Source organism: Bombus pyrosoma, linkage group LG16 (assembly GCF_014825855.1).
Source record: "Bombus pyrosoma isolate SC7728 linkage group LG16, ASM1482585v1, whole genome shotgun sequence".
NCBI lineage: Eukaryota > Metazoa > Arthropoda > Insecta > Hymenoptera > Apidae > Bombus > Bombus pyrosoma.
In genome coordinates this window covers 6,174,010-6,191,420 of record NC_057785.1, presented here as the reverse complement: position 1 = coordinate 6,191,420, position 17,411 = coordinate 6,174,010, and the positions used below count along the sequence as shown (strand labels likewise).

The window sequence follows — 17,411 nt, the reverse complement described above, 5'->3', positions numbered from 1 at the left end:
TATGTAATAAAAAAGGTCACAAATTCCGAGTTCCCCAAAATGAAGTTCAGTACTAATTTTATTTAGCATTAACTATACATAATCCACTTAACTTCATCAACAAACATCTGTAACCAAATCTCTAAAGAAATTTTCAATTACAGTGGAATTCCGTTTATATAAACTTCATTTGTTCGAATGAAATTTTACACGTATTAAGTTGATTGAATGATTGAGCCCAATTGAATTATCTCTTACAGGTTGAATCGACATATCTGAAAAATCATAGTGAGGAAAATAAGCGAATTATATGTATCTCGAAAAATTCATATAAACAAAGTTCCATCATGCACAAAAAATCGTATAAAAGGTAAATGGCTGTTCTTTCGGAAAAGTTTATGCTCCGATTTAAGCAAAATTTCGAAAATAGATTTTCTTTAAACAAAAGCAATGTTTTTCTTACTAAAAAATCGATCATCAAACAACATTCCAGTTTAGAGAAATAAATTTAAAGAAATAGGTTTAGAGAAATATAATAAATTCCAAATGAAAAATGATGTGCAAAACCATATATATAAGGAAAAAATGATTTACGACGAAACAAGAGGAAATTTGGTTTCAGTTTGGAAAACTGAAAAGTTATCTCAATATTTCGATTCCCAAGGATCCTTCTCTTAAACACCTCTTTTATCTCCAAAGAATTTATTTTCAAAATATCAATCAAATCGGAAGACTGTAATTTCGTCAAGAAACTGGAGGAAGATGAGGAGTTCGTCGACTATCAGTGAAATTCACGGAAGTACGCCAGACGTCGCCACAGCTGCCTGGGGGTTGGCCATGGTGTTGATGGGCCCAGCAAGGCAGTCGGATGCTGTTGCTCGAGCAGTGCGGTCGCTGTGAAGGGTGTGACGCTTTTGAATCGCATGTTTCTCTCGTCTCCCTTTCTCTTTTGATTCGATGTCACGCTCTTAGACTCGGATTTTTCGGAGTCCTCGCATCGTTAAGGTCTTGGTTGCGTCTTCACACGCGTCGTATCTGTTTGTCTCTATATGCTGGCGTATTTCTCCCTTACGGAGCAGCCCGAACATACGCACTCTGCAACGTCGTGGGGTATATTCTCGAATTGCGTAGACCTCGTGATCGTCGTGCGTGGAATAAACGTGAATCCACGCGAGTTTCGGCTAGCGGGCACTGATCGTCCGCCGGTGAAAGAGACGTGGAACGCGAGCACCGTGCATCATCAGTATGCACGTTGTTCCCCGCTTTTTGTGACTGGACGTGATTGGGATAATTCTTGGTGGCACTCCACTGTGCTAGGCTCCGCTGCGTCGGTGACAGGGTCGAAAAATCGTGCGCGACATTTTTACCAAGCTCTCGGCCACGGAGATGTCACGCTGAAGAGACCTACGGTGAGTTCCTTCGCTTCACTTTGGATCTGAATTCAGATGGAATTTTAGCGGTGCAACTGGTTTGACTACTTTTTTCGGAGCAAGGCACCCAGTGTTTTGATGAGGATCGGTCGCGGCGCTGTTTGTAGCGGGTAAATTAGGATGGGTCAGAATGTATCTAATACTTGTTGTTGTAGGGGTTGGTCCCATATTTAATAGCTCAGCAAATATGAATCAAAGCTATAATCGTTATAGCAAAAATGTAAGATGTATGATTAGACTGTGGATTTTTATGCATATATAGGCATAATCTCTCCTTAAGTCATATTGTATTTTTGTAGTTGTGTTTATACAATTTGAAATTTGTATAAACATCTGTAGTTTACATAGTTACGGTATAAGAATTCATATTTGAATTTATATCATTTTGGTTATGAATAATTATTATACAATATAGAAGATGAAAATTTTGCTGGTTACCGATAATCATTAAGAATTGCGAAAATAGTTTTTGGTTGTCATTAACTACTTCTGATGCCAGAAACTTCCTTTTTATTACTTCCGATTATTGACAATCTTTATGAAAATCTTATGAAAATCTCGATAATTATCTGATTATAATAATAATTAATTATTATAATCTGGCATTAATAGTAAAAATGTAGGTTTCGTATGTCGAATAGAAATTTATTATAATGAATATTACAACGAGTAATTAACACTTTTTGTAAAAATTTGTATCTAGGATTAGGAAATTTACATTCACAATTCTGTTAATAAAAATCAGAATTCTTAACATTATAGATTTTCTATTGTTTTAAACAGATAAATATTAATTTATTATGCTTTATATATACTAATATCTGGCGTTGCAGATTTTTTTATAACCTCAAATACGTCAATAAATAGAATTTGAGAAGTTGTTACATATTTCGAATGAGAGAAGCGAATACTGGGTCGTTAAACTCATACTTCACTCGTATGTATGTTCGATTTTCAAGGTATAACGGTCACCACGCGATTCATCGGAAGATTTGAAACGCGTAAAATCGATTCTAATAACGGTTTGCAAATTCCAGCTAATTTCGTTCAAAAATATCTACAAAATTTTAATTCAATAAGTTTATGTTGTTGATTATCTAGAAAATTTACTATATATATGAAATTTTATAATACGCATAATAACTTTAATGTTATAAATATTATAATAATCTGATGTAATGTAAACTAAGTTTAAAAAAAGAGAGAAAAGAGGGTAAACTTAACAAATTCACATATCAACTCATAAATCGATATAATATTATCTTTATTAAATTTGCTATTTCTAAAGAAGGAGAGAAAAAATATATTTCGCAGATGAGATAACCTTAATAAATTCATATGTATATCGTAAATCGATAAGTATCGGACTCGTAAATCGATAAGTATCGATAGCGTGGGATCAACTTTAATTTAACAGGCGAGAATTGCGAGATTGAGGTTAAATTTCAATTTTCCTTAGTAACGTAATTTTTCTGATGAAGATATGTACGTATGATAAAGAAATGGAAGAAGTGGCGAAGTAAAATCATAAAGCGACAGGATATCCCTCTTCTCGTCTCCTTATTCGGTTCTCTCGAATTTTCTTGTCAGGGATTATTCGTCCGAAATTTAATTGCGTGTCTCCACTTTCTGGCCGCAGTCCAAACGGTAAAAACGAAAACTGCCGGTGAATCGGGACTCGCAATGCGGTTCAGGAGAAACGATATGACGAAAAATGTACTATGAAATTCCGTGCAATCGTGCCAGACAGTAAATAGAAATGGAAATGAAAAGTTTTTGATGGATTCCGTTTAACCCTATACGCAATCACCATACCAACAAAATATACAGGGTGTTCTATTAACATGGTACAACCAGTAAGGGGACGGTTCTACATAAAAAAATGAATGGAAAATATAGAAAAAAATACAATTTTTTTCACGTATTTGCTTGGTTTTCGAGAAAATCGAAAAATTGTCAAGCATACTTCGAGTCTTTCGGTGCTAGAATAATATTAAATATAAACAATAAAGAGCTACTGTGTTTTAAAAATAGCTAAAATAAAAATATGGAATTTATATCTACAATTTAAAAACATAGGGAATTTAATATCCTGCTTACATTATGGCATTCTACAATTAAAATGAATTGAAACCGGTTTGTTTTATATACATGTTGTTTAAGCATACACTTACTAAGGTTAAGGTTTTATAGTGAGGTTATCGCCGATGACGCTATTTCGACTCTCTAATAAATATTTAGACTATCATTCTTTTTTTATCGTTGCGAAAAGTTAAATAAGAATAGCATCTTATGCATGCGAAATCCGCGGACGTAATACCGTACGTGACAAGAATTGAGAATATACTTGCACATGGTGTAGATAAGGGACTAAGTTAAATATCACATTTATGATGTTAAGTAATTGAAAGGTTTATTAAAAAATTCTCTTCCTAGTGATTTATATCTATTTCAAATTCAAATTCCTTATATATATATATATATGGTAGTAGTAACAAAGTTTTTTATTATATGCTAAATATGCAAAGTTAGTAGAATAAATTCACTTTAATTATTTATTATTAGTAAAAAATAATGCGAAGCACAATTTTTTTTAGATTACAATGATGTAGTGAAATAAAGCTCTATAGGGTAAAATCTAATATCAAGTTGCCTATTTTCAGTTCATTATAAGATCATGTCATTTTATGTAACTTTACAATATGCGGATTTATAGTTTTATAATTTATATGATTGTATAATAATTTTATAATTTTAGAAACTATCGCTCTGTGCTAGGCGCCGTTTTCATCAAGTGAAAGGAAAATAACTAAGAATAATACAAAATGGAACCGTCTCTGTATTATTACAACAATTCAATTTTAATACTAATATTAATAATATTATAATAGTTTACAAAATCCAAATAAGTTCGATAATATTTTTCTATCGCCAATTAAAAATTGTTTCAAACGCAAATGGGCTAGTAACTTGCTAACTATATATTGATTTAAAGCATTACTACCGCAACCCATGAAACCGAAAGTAAAACTTGCTAATTTTAAACATGTAACTCTGTAACTTCAACTGCAAACAAATCCGAAATTCGAGTCTACGAAACAACTTGCGCAATATTGACTTTAGTGATTTTTAAAAAAACCACAAGATGTAATCTAGGGAGAAATACCTATATGTGGTATACCTAAATGGAATAATTATCTCTTATTTAATAACCAAACGTCATTGTACCACTTAGGACCTTCTTATACAATCAAACTGTTAACAGCGGGCAATTATTGTACACTTAAACAATTATTAATGAAATTGTACAAGACACGACTTGTACAATTGTACAAGTTACAACTTACCACTATCTATCACTAGAATAGTAACAAATTCAATAGTAACAAAATTTTACAAACAAATCGTACAAATTATAAATCAACTGATTATCTAATTTAACGTAAAATTATAAAATTACTGATGTTAATTTACAAAATGTTAAATTGCTGATATTAATAGTTGATAAATTCTTGTGCAAGAGGATCCTGACGATAAATTACCGACGAAAAATCACTATATTTTTTCGTTGCATCGAGAACGGTGTGTAACGCAGGTTAGGTTACATCATGTTTTTACAGTGTCCCTTTGTCCTCCGGTTTATTCGCGTTGTTTCATTTTTCTGGTAGGCGGGGAAGTTTAATAACCGGAATTATAGCAACTTTTACTCGAAATACGCTGAGAATGTTCGTGATTTAAGGAAGGTAATTGTCCTCGACAGGCAACGCGCATAAGTCGACCCCGTGAGAAGCATTAGTGAATGAACTGTGTAGAAAAATACTCAAATGCGAAGCTTGCGTGCCGTCTGGCTCGCTTTGTTGAATAAGTTCGGGGGGAAATGGGAGTATTATAATCGATAGAGAGCGCACTCGTCCGTTGATTCATCCACGCACTGTATGCATTATTTCTGACGACGATTATAATTCCACTTTTTCGATACATCGTCAAATAAAAATACCCTTTTTTACCGATGTACTTCTTCCTTGGTACTTCCAGTTCAATTAATTTGTCTTTCGTCGATTGCAAATAGAACTTATTTAATTTGTTTATTGTAAATAACGTTCTAATGAATTGTGTTTATTTAACATTCAAAGACCATGTAATTTTATTTTCTCGTATTTTAATCCATTAAGGGCCATTGTTGTATTTTCGTTCGCAATTTTTTTTTTAATCATTTTTCACTAAGCGTCGAATTCTATTTTCTAATATTGCAGTTATGAGAAGAAATCCAACGATACGCTTGGTATCTCTCTTTGTCAAAAATAGCACGGATAAATATTGATTATTGACACATAAAATAAAACCTTAGCAGGGTAAATAAATTACAGAGAAAGGAATTCACTTTACAAAAAACGATCATTTATCGATCATCGTGTGGAGTTTACATTTATAATGGAATGGCAATATTTGTAATTTAATTTAGCTGAAATATTGACACACAAAGTTAAACAAATCGGGAAGCAAGTTTCAGGGTCAAGAAAGAGAAGTTTCAGAAAAACATTTTTCAACAACGTTTCCTTGGAATTTACATCTATAATGGAAAGGAAATAAGATTTAAGTGATTATTGTAAGAAGTAACCGGAAGTCATCCGTAACTCGCAGAGCGAGAGGACTACGAATAATAAATAATAAGCAGTGGAATGTAAATGTTTAGAACGAGAATTATTTTTAACCGGTTCGTTGAAGTTCTGTTAGCCGCGTTTTGTCCATTGACTCTCCTTGGTTTTTCCCTAGCTAGTTAAAATGACTCACAATCAATATGGCATACGCAATACTAAATGCTGCTCAGTTATTGATATTCGCGGCGTTGGACATTATCCGTGTCTTTCTCTCTTATACAAGCGAACTGACCCTATCGAGTGGATTACCGAGTTGCCGCATAAATTTCTGCATTTCTGGCTTATTTTCACTTGTTTCTTCAAAGCAGGCAAATTCCTAAGAGGAGAATCGCATATTCCTGATACAGTAACCAGAAATGCAACTGGGATAAGATTATCGTCGGCTCCTTTTACCAAACAAATACCGGCGAGTTGCACAATACAATGAAACGAAATAATTTTGCTTTAACAGACGCTTTTCTCGCAAATACATTCTGAAAAATTGATTTACGTAATTCAGTGGAATAAGGTTGCGCTGTACATATATTCTATTCGTTAGAGGTTAGATCGATACTTGTACTTCCGGTATCCGTAGTCCTTAAAATTTGTAGGATTCTTAACAATTTTAATTGCATTGCTTTGAAAATTTTAATTTGGGATTTTTTAATTTTTAATCTTTGGATCTAACATCCTTTGATCGAAAATTTTTAGATTTGGAATGCCGTAATTCAAATTTTGTCGATTAAACATTTTTTCATTTGGGATCTGTTAATCTTAAATAGTAAAATTTACAAGGTTTTAATTCTAAATATTTCAATTTGTAAGCTCTTAATCTAAAATCTTTTAACTTGGAATTTTTAAATCCAAATTTCTCAAATTTCAGGTGGCAATTCTTCTAATTAAAAATTCTGAAGTTAGTCACTTCTCTAATTTTATGTCTTTAGTTTTACAGTATTTCCAACGTTAAAACTTTTAAGTTTCTAATTTTCTAATTTCAAAATTTTACGTCCCGATGCAAGTGTTAACCATACTTGCATAAAATTTCATTTGATCAGAGTTTAAATTTTCCTTTGTCAAACATTTCCTGGTAAAAATATCACCCGGGAATTTAGTGAAATACTTTACCTTCTTTAGGGAGTCGGATTACTCACCAAGTCCAGGTTGCCAGCAACTGTTCGTTGGCCAGCGCCAAAAGCAAATAAAGTATATGCAAGAACCCGTAAATATACGGCTGTGTACGCAGAGCGTGTTTTACGTAAAATGGCGTCCTCATAGGGAGATTGTTTTTCGCTCAAAAAGAGTTAAAATATTGAAGCACAGTGGTTAACCGGGGCTGCGACACGTGTGTGCCATACGGTGTTTGTAATTTGACACCATCGTTGCCCGTGATACGTGAAATTGGGGTTAGCGTCGACCAATTGCCGTAAAAGTAGATCGTTTCCAGTCTACTTTTCATAGCTCCCCTAAAACGAGAGAACCTGACCGATTTTATTGGAAAGTGTCAGAAAAATAATCTTTAATCTCAATCTCTATATAGAGATTCCGGTTTCTTAACTGAGATGTATGGAAAGATAAAATTGAAGAAAGTCTGAAAATAAATTACTTCGAAGTTGAATCTTATATTTAGTACAAACTGAATGTAAAATTAACTTATTGGAAGTAATTTTAGCTCTTAAAAGGAGAGTAGACTATTATAGTGCGTCCAGTTATTCATTGGTTCTATCGAAACAGGTGATTGGAAAGGTAAAAAGATGGAAAAATATTGTTTTAAAATATGAATGTTTACACGAATTGGATATAAAATTAACTTTTATTGCAGACTGTTTTCGTTTCTAATACTTACTTACTATGCTTAATATACTATGGTATAGTGTACTGTACTATATTTAATATGCATGCGTCGGTGATTATGAAAGTGACCTAAGTCGAGAATCTAAAAATAATGAGTTTATCAGTTATTTAGCGTTGCGTCTATTTTCATTACAGTAGCCTGAAATCATTTTTGCTATGTAGTGGAAATTGAGGCGTTTAATTGAGTTGGTTGTTGCTTCGTTAAACAGAATTCAGTTCATGCATCAAACGCAAAACTTTAAATATCTCGAACCGAAAAATATATGACGTAGATTACTTTCACAATCATCGACATATGTATTATACCATAAAATAAATTTTTAATTTTGTAAGGAAATGTTTAACGTATAATTGAAATTAGATAAAATGGGTTATACATAAGTGTTCGATAAATGACAGTGTCGAAAATTAGATCTTAATCGGACGTAATATTTTCTTCGTTAAACCTAACCTAACTTTGAATATATAAGATGAATCTAATTCAAATTTAAATTTAACTTAAATTTAGTTTAAACCAAATTTAATCAAACTAAATTTAAATCAAAACCAAAGTAAATTTAGACTTAATTTAAGTCGAATTTAAGCTTAATCTAAATTAAGTTTAGATCTAATTCGAATTGAATCTAAATCCAATGTAAACTGATCTATTTACTCTTAATTGAAGTCAAATATAACTGTATAACCTATATGAGATATTTTTCTAGTCTTGCTACGACTTGTCCAGTAATTATCGATAAAAAAAATTGCTAATTTCATATCGCACGTCTTTTACCGTAGAAGATTTGATCTAAAGACGCTTCTTTCATGTGTATAAGGATAGATACTCAGCCGTATCTACGATTCTAACGAATTATTCATTATTAAACTTAGTTTTACAAATTTTTGACATATTTTTACATTTCTTTTTATGATATTCGACTATTTGAATTCAAAAATACCAGCTTTGAATTTGAAAAAATTTAAGTTTGATTGTAGTTTATTTTAATTTTAATTTGGACAATTTTTTTTCGAAGGAATTATCTTCTCGAGCAGCATTAGAGCAATATTATAGCGAAGGAAGAATTTAACCTAACCTAGCCGAAGATTCACCGAAATCCAAACTTAACCTAGTCTGAAACTCTAATACTCTAACGTCAAACCCAACCTAACTTACGACCACGATACTGATTTAATACTTGTACTATTTTCACTGCGAATGTATTTATTTACATCAGATATTCAAAATAAGCATGATTTAAGTAAAATCTAACCCCAAATTTAAATTGGAATTGGCCTATAGTAATTATTATTTTTACTGCGAATAGATTCTTGTTCAAAATTGTTTTCTAAATTCGAAATTGATATCTTTTAAAAATCGATATGTCAGCTATTATTAAAAGATATAAAATTTAGTGCTTCAAAATTTTTTAACTCTTCGAAATGGAAGTAAACTTTACCCAAAAATTTTATCTCAACGTAAAAATAAGAAAAATGTAAAGACTGGGTAAAGATGAAAATTGAATTTAAGAGCTTTTTGAATAAAATAAAGTTCGACAATCCCCAAAGGAAATACGCTGCGACGTTCAACTGCGTCCAAGTTGATCAATATTCAAAGAAACGAGCAGGAAGGAAGGGAACTTTGATAAAATCAACCGCATGGTCTCTGTGGTCACATCATTAATTACTATGTTGTTATATTTCGTTTCCTAATATGACCACTTTGGGGCGCGTTAACTATCAATTAGCCATGGGTTATGAATACATCAGAACACCTAGAAAAGAAATCAAGTGGAGCATCTTCGCTAATCAGTACTTAAAGAAACAACGAAGTAGCAGAGGAAGCTTGATAGGATCCTTAGGGAATCCTTCAAAGTTCCTTCGTCTGTGAATCCCTATACTCGTGGCCACGGGCAAATTATCGAATCTCGAACTAATTCAGCACTCGAGGATGAAGTAAACTGGCGAGAGAGGTTCCATACAAAAGTAAAATAAATTTAAAAAGTTTTGTATTCAGGAACATAATGCAGGATCTTGGAGTCTGACTTAATTGAGAATGAAAAAGTGAGTTTTTTCGAAATGGAAATTTCAAATGAAAAAACTCTATTCGACTTATTTTTACACGTTGAATAACCGTTTATCGTAATGTCCCTATTCAATTCGGAATTACTTAAGCGCGCACATATCCGATAAACTTTCAAACTCGATTTTCTTGAAAACGAAGCTTCGAACGAAAAATCTTTATTTCACATTTCTTACTCATTTTTGTACGTAGAATAACCTCCCATCAAATTATCCTATCTAATTCAAAGTTAACCAAACGCGTACATATCCAGCAAATTTTCCAACTTGATTTTCGCGGAAACAAGACGTCAAACGAGAAAACATTGCTCTAGATTTCTGACGTATTTTTATGCGTAGAATACCATCCTATTCCATCATAACGCGTGTCTCGTGATACCCCACAAAATGTGTAGATACGCCTATGAATAAATATCTAGAAGATTATTCGTTACCCTTATAAAACGTTCTCGATTACTGCACACAACGTACTTCATCGTCTGATTCATCCAGCACGACAGATACGCGATACTTCTTTTTTCTCACGGCTAACGAGTTACCTACATAAGTACAAAGAACTCTGCGCGTCTTGGAGCGTGCTGGCAGATTATTAAATATTTACCGGAGCCGAGTATATACGCTATCCGTTGGCTGGTAGCGGGCAGGCATGCATATTCCATCCGGAATGACGCAGAGGTCGACTAACATCCTCGAAACGACCTTGACGTCCAACACGTCGGAAGGGGAAACTAGAAACGGGGACTAAGGTGAAAGCTCGGCCTTCTGTCTTACGTCGACGCAAAGTTGAGCGGACGATAATGATGATGACGCTCAGGGACGCCGTTTTTATCGGTTCGACACTGGTTTACCGCACCGATTCCCTTTTCCAGAGCATCGTTAAATCCTTAAGAGATCATGCTACTTTAACAGCAGATTTACCAAAGATATTCAATGTCAGTTAGTCGTTGAATACCCATTAAGTGTTCCTAGATAATTCAGCACGTTTATGTTACTACTCACAAGTACATATATATATATATTTTCTTTTCCTTTGCCTACCCTCAAGAGGATTACAATGTCCTCCATTTACGTATCACACACAATGCTCGATACAGTATAGCGAAATATAGTAACGTATATCCACTGAAAGGTACACACACTTGTCGATAACATTCGAAGGGTTAGGGGGAGAAAACGAGGAATTTTCTTTTTTTACAATATATTTTGTTTACGAGAACTGGAACTGCAAAACTATTAAATAAGGTAATATTTGTATATATATATTTTTAGATTGGGTCCAAACTGGATGTAATAATGGCAATGGAGTTTCGCTATAACGCTAATGAAATTTCAAAATATTTTATCTAACATGCACAATTATACGCATAAAAGTTTTCTGTAGCAAATTGTACGAATACCTTCGCGAGCCACTGTACGTCCGTCAGGGACGTGCAGGAGTTTCAAAGGTTTTATAGGGACCTTAATGGCTTCAAATGGTACTATACATTTTGTTACACACTACTGGCTATGTCTTTTTATTCTCTATAAAAAAAGGCATCAAGGTACTTGGGTTGAAAATTGAATAGTTTTAAAAATACTTTTCCAATTTTATGAAATTGATGTGTCATAAGTTCATATGTTTCCCAAACTAATTTTCTAAACAATCTTCCACCTTCATAGAGAATGAAAAATAGTTCTAAGAAGAACTTCTTCATAGAGAGATTATTGGCTCCAAAAAAATGTATAATTTCATCACAAAAAAAAAATGAATTAAATATCCTTCTAGAACAATTCAATTAGCTATCTGTTTTTATTTTCCTTTGGCCTAGTAACAGCCTCCTTTCCTAGGAAGCGTATCAACAAGCTTCCCAAGTATGTACATAAGTGCGTGATTACTTTCACGACTCTTCTTCACCTTTCTCTATCTTTTTCCTCTGCTACTCTTTTTCTCTCTCTCTGCTATTCTCGTTTCTTGGATATAACGAGATAATGCCATCTGTGTGATCCTGATTCGAAGATAACACGTGTGTATACATTCGCACGATAGGCTGGCCTGATGTAACGATTATGTAACACTTTCATCCGACCTACTGACACCCACAGGCCCGGCCAGTTTTACTTTCGACTACTGGAACAGAATGCACGGCCGCCTTAAAGACGAAGAAAGTGGCCAGACCTCTTAGACTTTCCCCATTTTCACGGTTCCCTGGGATTCCTCAGCACACTTTCCCGCTACACTCGGCTAACAGCCTGCAATAGTAAGAATCTCTCGCAGAGAAACTACAGCGCACCTTCTTGGGCCTTTCTTGCTACTTGGTGATTCGATATTGAAATACCTTTTGAAGATTTTGTAGGACTGGAATTCTTTTTAGATTGCGAACTTTCACAATGGTTACTAGATCACATATTTGTGGTTCTGAACTCGGCTAACAGGCTGATACGGTAAGAATCCTTCGCAGAGAAACTGCAGCGCACGTTCTTGGGTCTTCCTTGCTACTTGGTGATCCGATATTGAAATACCTTTTGAACATTTTGTAGGACTGGAATTCTTTTTAGATTGTGAACTCTAGTAACAATGGTTAGTAGATCATATATTTATGGTTCTGAACTCGGCTAACAGGCTGATAGGGTAAGAATCCTTCGCAGAGAAATTGCAGCGCACGTTCTTGGGACTTTCTTGCTACTTGGTGACTCGATATAGGGATATTTTTTGGAAATTTTGTGAGGTTTATGATGTTTTTTTAGATTCGATATCTTCACGATGGTTATTTGGTGACATTTGTGGTTCTGAATCGACAGATACAGTGAAGGATAAAAGAAAATTTTAAGGTTAGGTGGTCTTATCTTAAAACTTAATTGTGCCTCATAATTATGTTGCGTCTAGGTCCTCTAAAAAGGTATAAATGAGACTCTGAGGATAAGTAGTATAAAAGACACAAAAATTTTAGAAAGCAGAATTATATTTGACAGAAACAATTAAATTAGGTAGGTAATATAGATGAGTGTTATCAGTATTCTAAAAGATGCCCACTACAACAAGGTATTATTAATGCAGTATAATAGCTATTATACATAAACCTGAATGTTAAACTTGCTTCATCAGTCAATGTATTTGCATAATATTATATAGGATGTTTGCAATTTTTCTAATGTTTTAAAGCTGAGAATTTTCTTTTTCATATGTCAAAATCAAAATACGTGGTTTCCTTGAGATATGATTTTAATTTTTTCACACTTACATATACCTACAAAGATAAAAGGATTTATTGATTAAAAAAACTGTTGTGACAAAATTAGACATTTCGTACGGTACGTTAATTAAAAAAAATACAGTGGTTGGGAAATGGTAAATTTGCAAGACATTTCTAATTGCAATTACAATATAAATTTGACCTATTCAAGTTATATGAATCGCCCTGTATAATTTCATTAAAAAAATTAGTAAATTCATCGATATTGAAATTGATACGAACAATAGTCATAAATATAAGCGACGATTTTATACAAAATTTTGTATGAAAATTTCTCTTCGCGAAGTATCGTCGATGCTTCGACAAATAATAGAGTTTACCTGTGAATAGTTGAAATCTTCGTTCACAAATACACACTACGACTAAAAGCTCGTAGAAGATGCAAGAAGTATAATACGTGTCCTATTGTTTGCAGAAGGTAGTAGTGCGCAGCTCGACTTTCCAATCCAATTATTAAACGCAATGTTTGAGTTTCCAATTAGAATCCGTATTTGACTTTCCAATTGAAAGATATATCAGAGCAAACGATTTCGCAACATTAAAAGTCTATTTCTATTTTTTCCCTTCTCGTTTCAGTGCCTTTGAACATTTATTGTATAGATACTTCAATGGCTATTTCCACGAGTTTCCACAACGCAAATCCCTTTTATTTTCTTTGCAGTATATCTCCGACAAATATAAAACATTATATCAATGCTTGAATTTTAGAGAAGTATAGATTTAACGAAGATATTAATTCAATTCTTATGGCATTTTCGCAAAGAAATTAGAAAATATTTCAATTAAAAATTTGAATCATATATTCGTCCAATATTGAAGAAGGCCGTGTAAGTTTCTCTTTTCTTTTATGAAGAAATAATAAATAAGGAATATTTGTAATATGTGTAACACGATGGTATTCTTGCACTGCATGAACATTAAAATATTCAAAATCACACGTGGAAATGAAAATTCTCAGTTTGAAAAACTACACAGTTCTATGCTATTGGGTTGGTAACTAAGTGATTGCGGATTTTATCACTAGGTGGTAAACCTAACCCCAACTTGACCCTAACCTAACCGCAATCACTTACTTAGTTGCTAACCTATACATATGGAAAGACAGAAGTATTTATTGAAGAAAAGAAGTCTCAGAAAATTGATAAAGATATTTCTCGAGCAAAGAAAATATTTGAGAGAATCGATGGAAAACGTTCTCTCGTCTGAAAAACAATCATACATTGAAAGATTAATGTCCAATGAAGCGATCAAATCCAATTAATGGCCCCACCGATTTAATGAGTCGAATCTATTTGCAGTGGGTAACTAAGTAACGAGTATAGTCATCCGCAAAAGAATCTCTAGGATTGCAATAGATATTTTAACGTCCTGTTTATCGCGCGAAGGAACGTCTGTATTAATTATTCCGTATAATGAGGCAGAAATTGCTGGTGCAGTTCCAAATAGAAAAAAAAGAAAGAAAAAAGAAGAAGAAGAAGGGGAAAAAGAATTTTAACGATTAGCACGGAGGAAGGCACAAGAGAAGGTAGGAGATAATTAATGATACGGAAACTGGCGTGATACGATCAACAAGATTTTTAACTCAACTTATCGATAATGTAATCAAACTTAAACAACCTTCAATTTCCTGTTTGTATCTTCTTTTTTTCTAGATTTAAAATAGTACAAACGATTGAACTGTGTACATAATTCGAAAACACTTGGATCTATTGGAAAAGTACAGATATCGCGTTACCGCACATGGCATTTATGAATACTGATTTTACAAAACGCAATAGCAATTTTCTACGATCCTTCGAATTCAGAAACGATAAATAGTAGATATATAGTAACAATTAAGTGAACGATAAATGTAACAAATAATGTACAATGGTAATAAGCAAATAAATAATAATAACAATAATAAAGAAGCGTAATAAAAAATAGAAATAAATAAATAAAGTAATAATTAATAAATCAACAAACGATAAATAGTAACAAATAAGTGAATGATAAGTGTAACAAGTAATGTACAATGGTAATAAGCAAATAAATAATAATAATAGTAATAAAGAAACGTAATAAAAAATAGAAATAAATAAATAAAGTATATAATTAGTAAATCAACAAACGATAAATAGTAGATAAATAGTAACAATTAATTGAATGATAAGTGTAACAAGTAATGTACAATGGTAATAAGCAAATAAATAATAATAATAATAAAGAAACGTAATAAAAAAATAGAAAATAAATAAATAAAGTAATAATTAGTAAATCAACAAACGATAAATGTAACAAATAACGTACAATGGTAATAAAAAAATAAATAATAATAATAAAGAAACGTAATAAAAATAATAGAAAAAATAAATAAGGTAATAATTAATAAATTAACAAACGATAAATATAATTCCTACAAGTATAGTTAACAACGAACAAGAAGCGATAAATAAATAAATAAATAAATAACAGTATCTAATCGAAATAACGGAAAGAAAAATTAGTAGAAGTTTCTTATCTGATTGGAAATATTTTTTAATTGAATGATATAATACGAATACATCGTTGCATCGAATTGCGAAGTACGTACGCACATGTGTAGTAAGAATGGTAGGAACGAGTTCGTACAGTGCCTGCACGGTGTGTATATCGCTCTGGAAAACAATTATCTCGAAACGATCAGAGGCTGCTGCCACGTTCTCCTCGCCTAGCAACGTACGGTTAACAAATGTGAAATATAAACGTCGGGCACGCAGCTCGGAAACTTGCAGGAAACTATGAACCACAGCTGTACGTACATGTAATTGTTAGCAATTTCATACAGGCTGTGTTAGATTGAAAAATTCCCAATGATACAAAGATAAAGGTATTCGCTTGAAAAAGTTTCACAATTCCTATGATTTCTAATATTATCATATATTAATTGCCTTTGGATAATTTGGAAAACTTCTGGTCAGTTAAATTAACATGCGAAGATTTTCAATGAAATGTTGTAACATTCGCACAGTGAACAGTGATTCTGAATTCGAACGTTCGAATATATAGCAATACGATTAATGTATTCCAACATTCAAATTCAGAACGGCTGTACAAATTTTGCAAGATATTTATCTTTACCTCTGTCTCGTTGAAAATTCTCGTTTACTGACGAGAAGTTCCTCAACTAATATTGGGTTGGCAATTAAGTGATTGCGGATATCGCCATTAAGTGGTATTGACAAAATCAATATACAAGTGAGATATCAGCAGTTGAAAATGTTGTCGAAAAGTGTCGAAAAGTTTCACGTTTTAATAATTTATTTCTCCGCTGTTTTAAAATTCTTTTTCCATTCGAAAGGAGAGAATCAAAGAGAATCAGAACCAAAGCTGTATATATATATATGTATCGTATCTTTTCGTAAGAAAAAAATTTGTACAATAAGATACGAAGGTATTTTCTGGAATATTTTCTGATAATTTTTCAAGAGGTCGATTAAGAGATACGGGGAAAAAATTGTCAAATCGTTAAAGGCGAAGTATCTGCGAGAAACTAGTGTAAATTGAGATATTATTAAAAATTCACCCTAAGAGTAATAAAGTAATAAATAAGAGTATAATAAAATAGGATAGTATGCGCGTCGAAAATATGAATTTCCTCCAGCGTTATAATTTCTCTTTTCTATCAAAATCGCGCGTTTTTTTTTAATGCTTGAACAAACGCGCGAGATTAAGTAAATTGACGCAATCGTTCGCCATTGGTTGTTTAGTTAAATAACATGTGTCTTGTTACCGTGGAAATCGAAGCGGAAAATTTGCAGAGAGCAAACGTTTATCGGTTAATGTAAATTGATGGATCGTGATGATCACGCTAGTGACGTGTTATACATGTTTGTTAAACAATTTCAGACGTCAATTGGACCGAATCCGGCGTACTTGTGTCAACGATTCGGTTGCAACATAGTTCACGTGACACGCGAAGTTTCTAACGCCTAAGTGACACACATGTTATTAATCATTGCGTAATTATCGTGACTTAATTTAACGAGAGAAAACAAGAAACACAGAGAGAGTAGAAAATGTGTGACTCAATCTCCTTCGACATAATGTAGCCGGTTGATTAGCTTTTTTGACAAAAAAAAAGAAAAAAAAAAGAAAAAAAATTCCTCGTCTACTTTCGTGTGTCCTTCGAAATGAGAAACTTTCATAATACGCGAAATAAACGATAATTAAACGAGATTTTGAGAGAGCCACGTTAAAATGAATCA

At 32.8% G+C, this 17,411-nt stretch overlaps 1 protein-coding gene across 1 annotated transcript in view; it reads left to right on the top strand.

The window, feature by feature from the left end:
* Positions 1-732: 732 nt before the first annotated feature.
* Positions 733-17,411, top strand: part of LOC122576365 (beta-1,4-glucuronyltransferase 1) — a 57,787-nt gene continuing 41,108 nt past the window's right edge. Inside the window, exon 1 of the mRNA XM_043746551.1 lies at positions 733-1,388. The gene's annotated coding sequence lies outside the window, so the exon portion shown is untranslated. The remainder of the gene's footprint in view (positions 1,389-17,411) is intronic.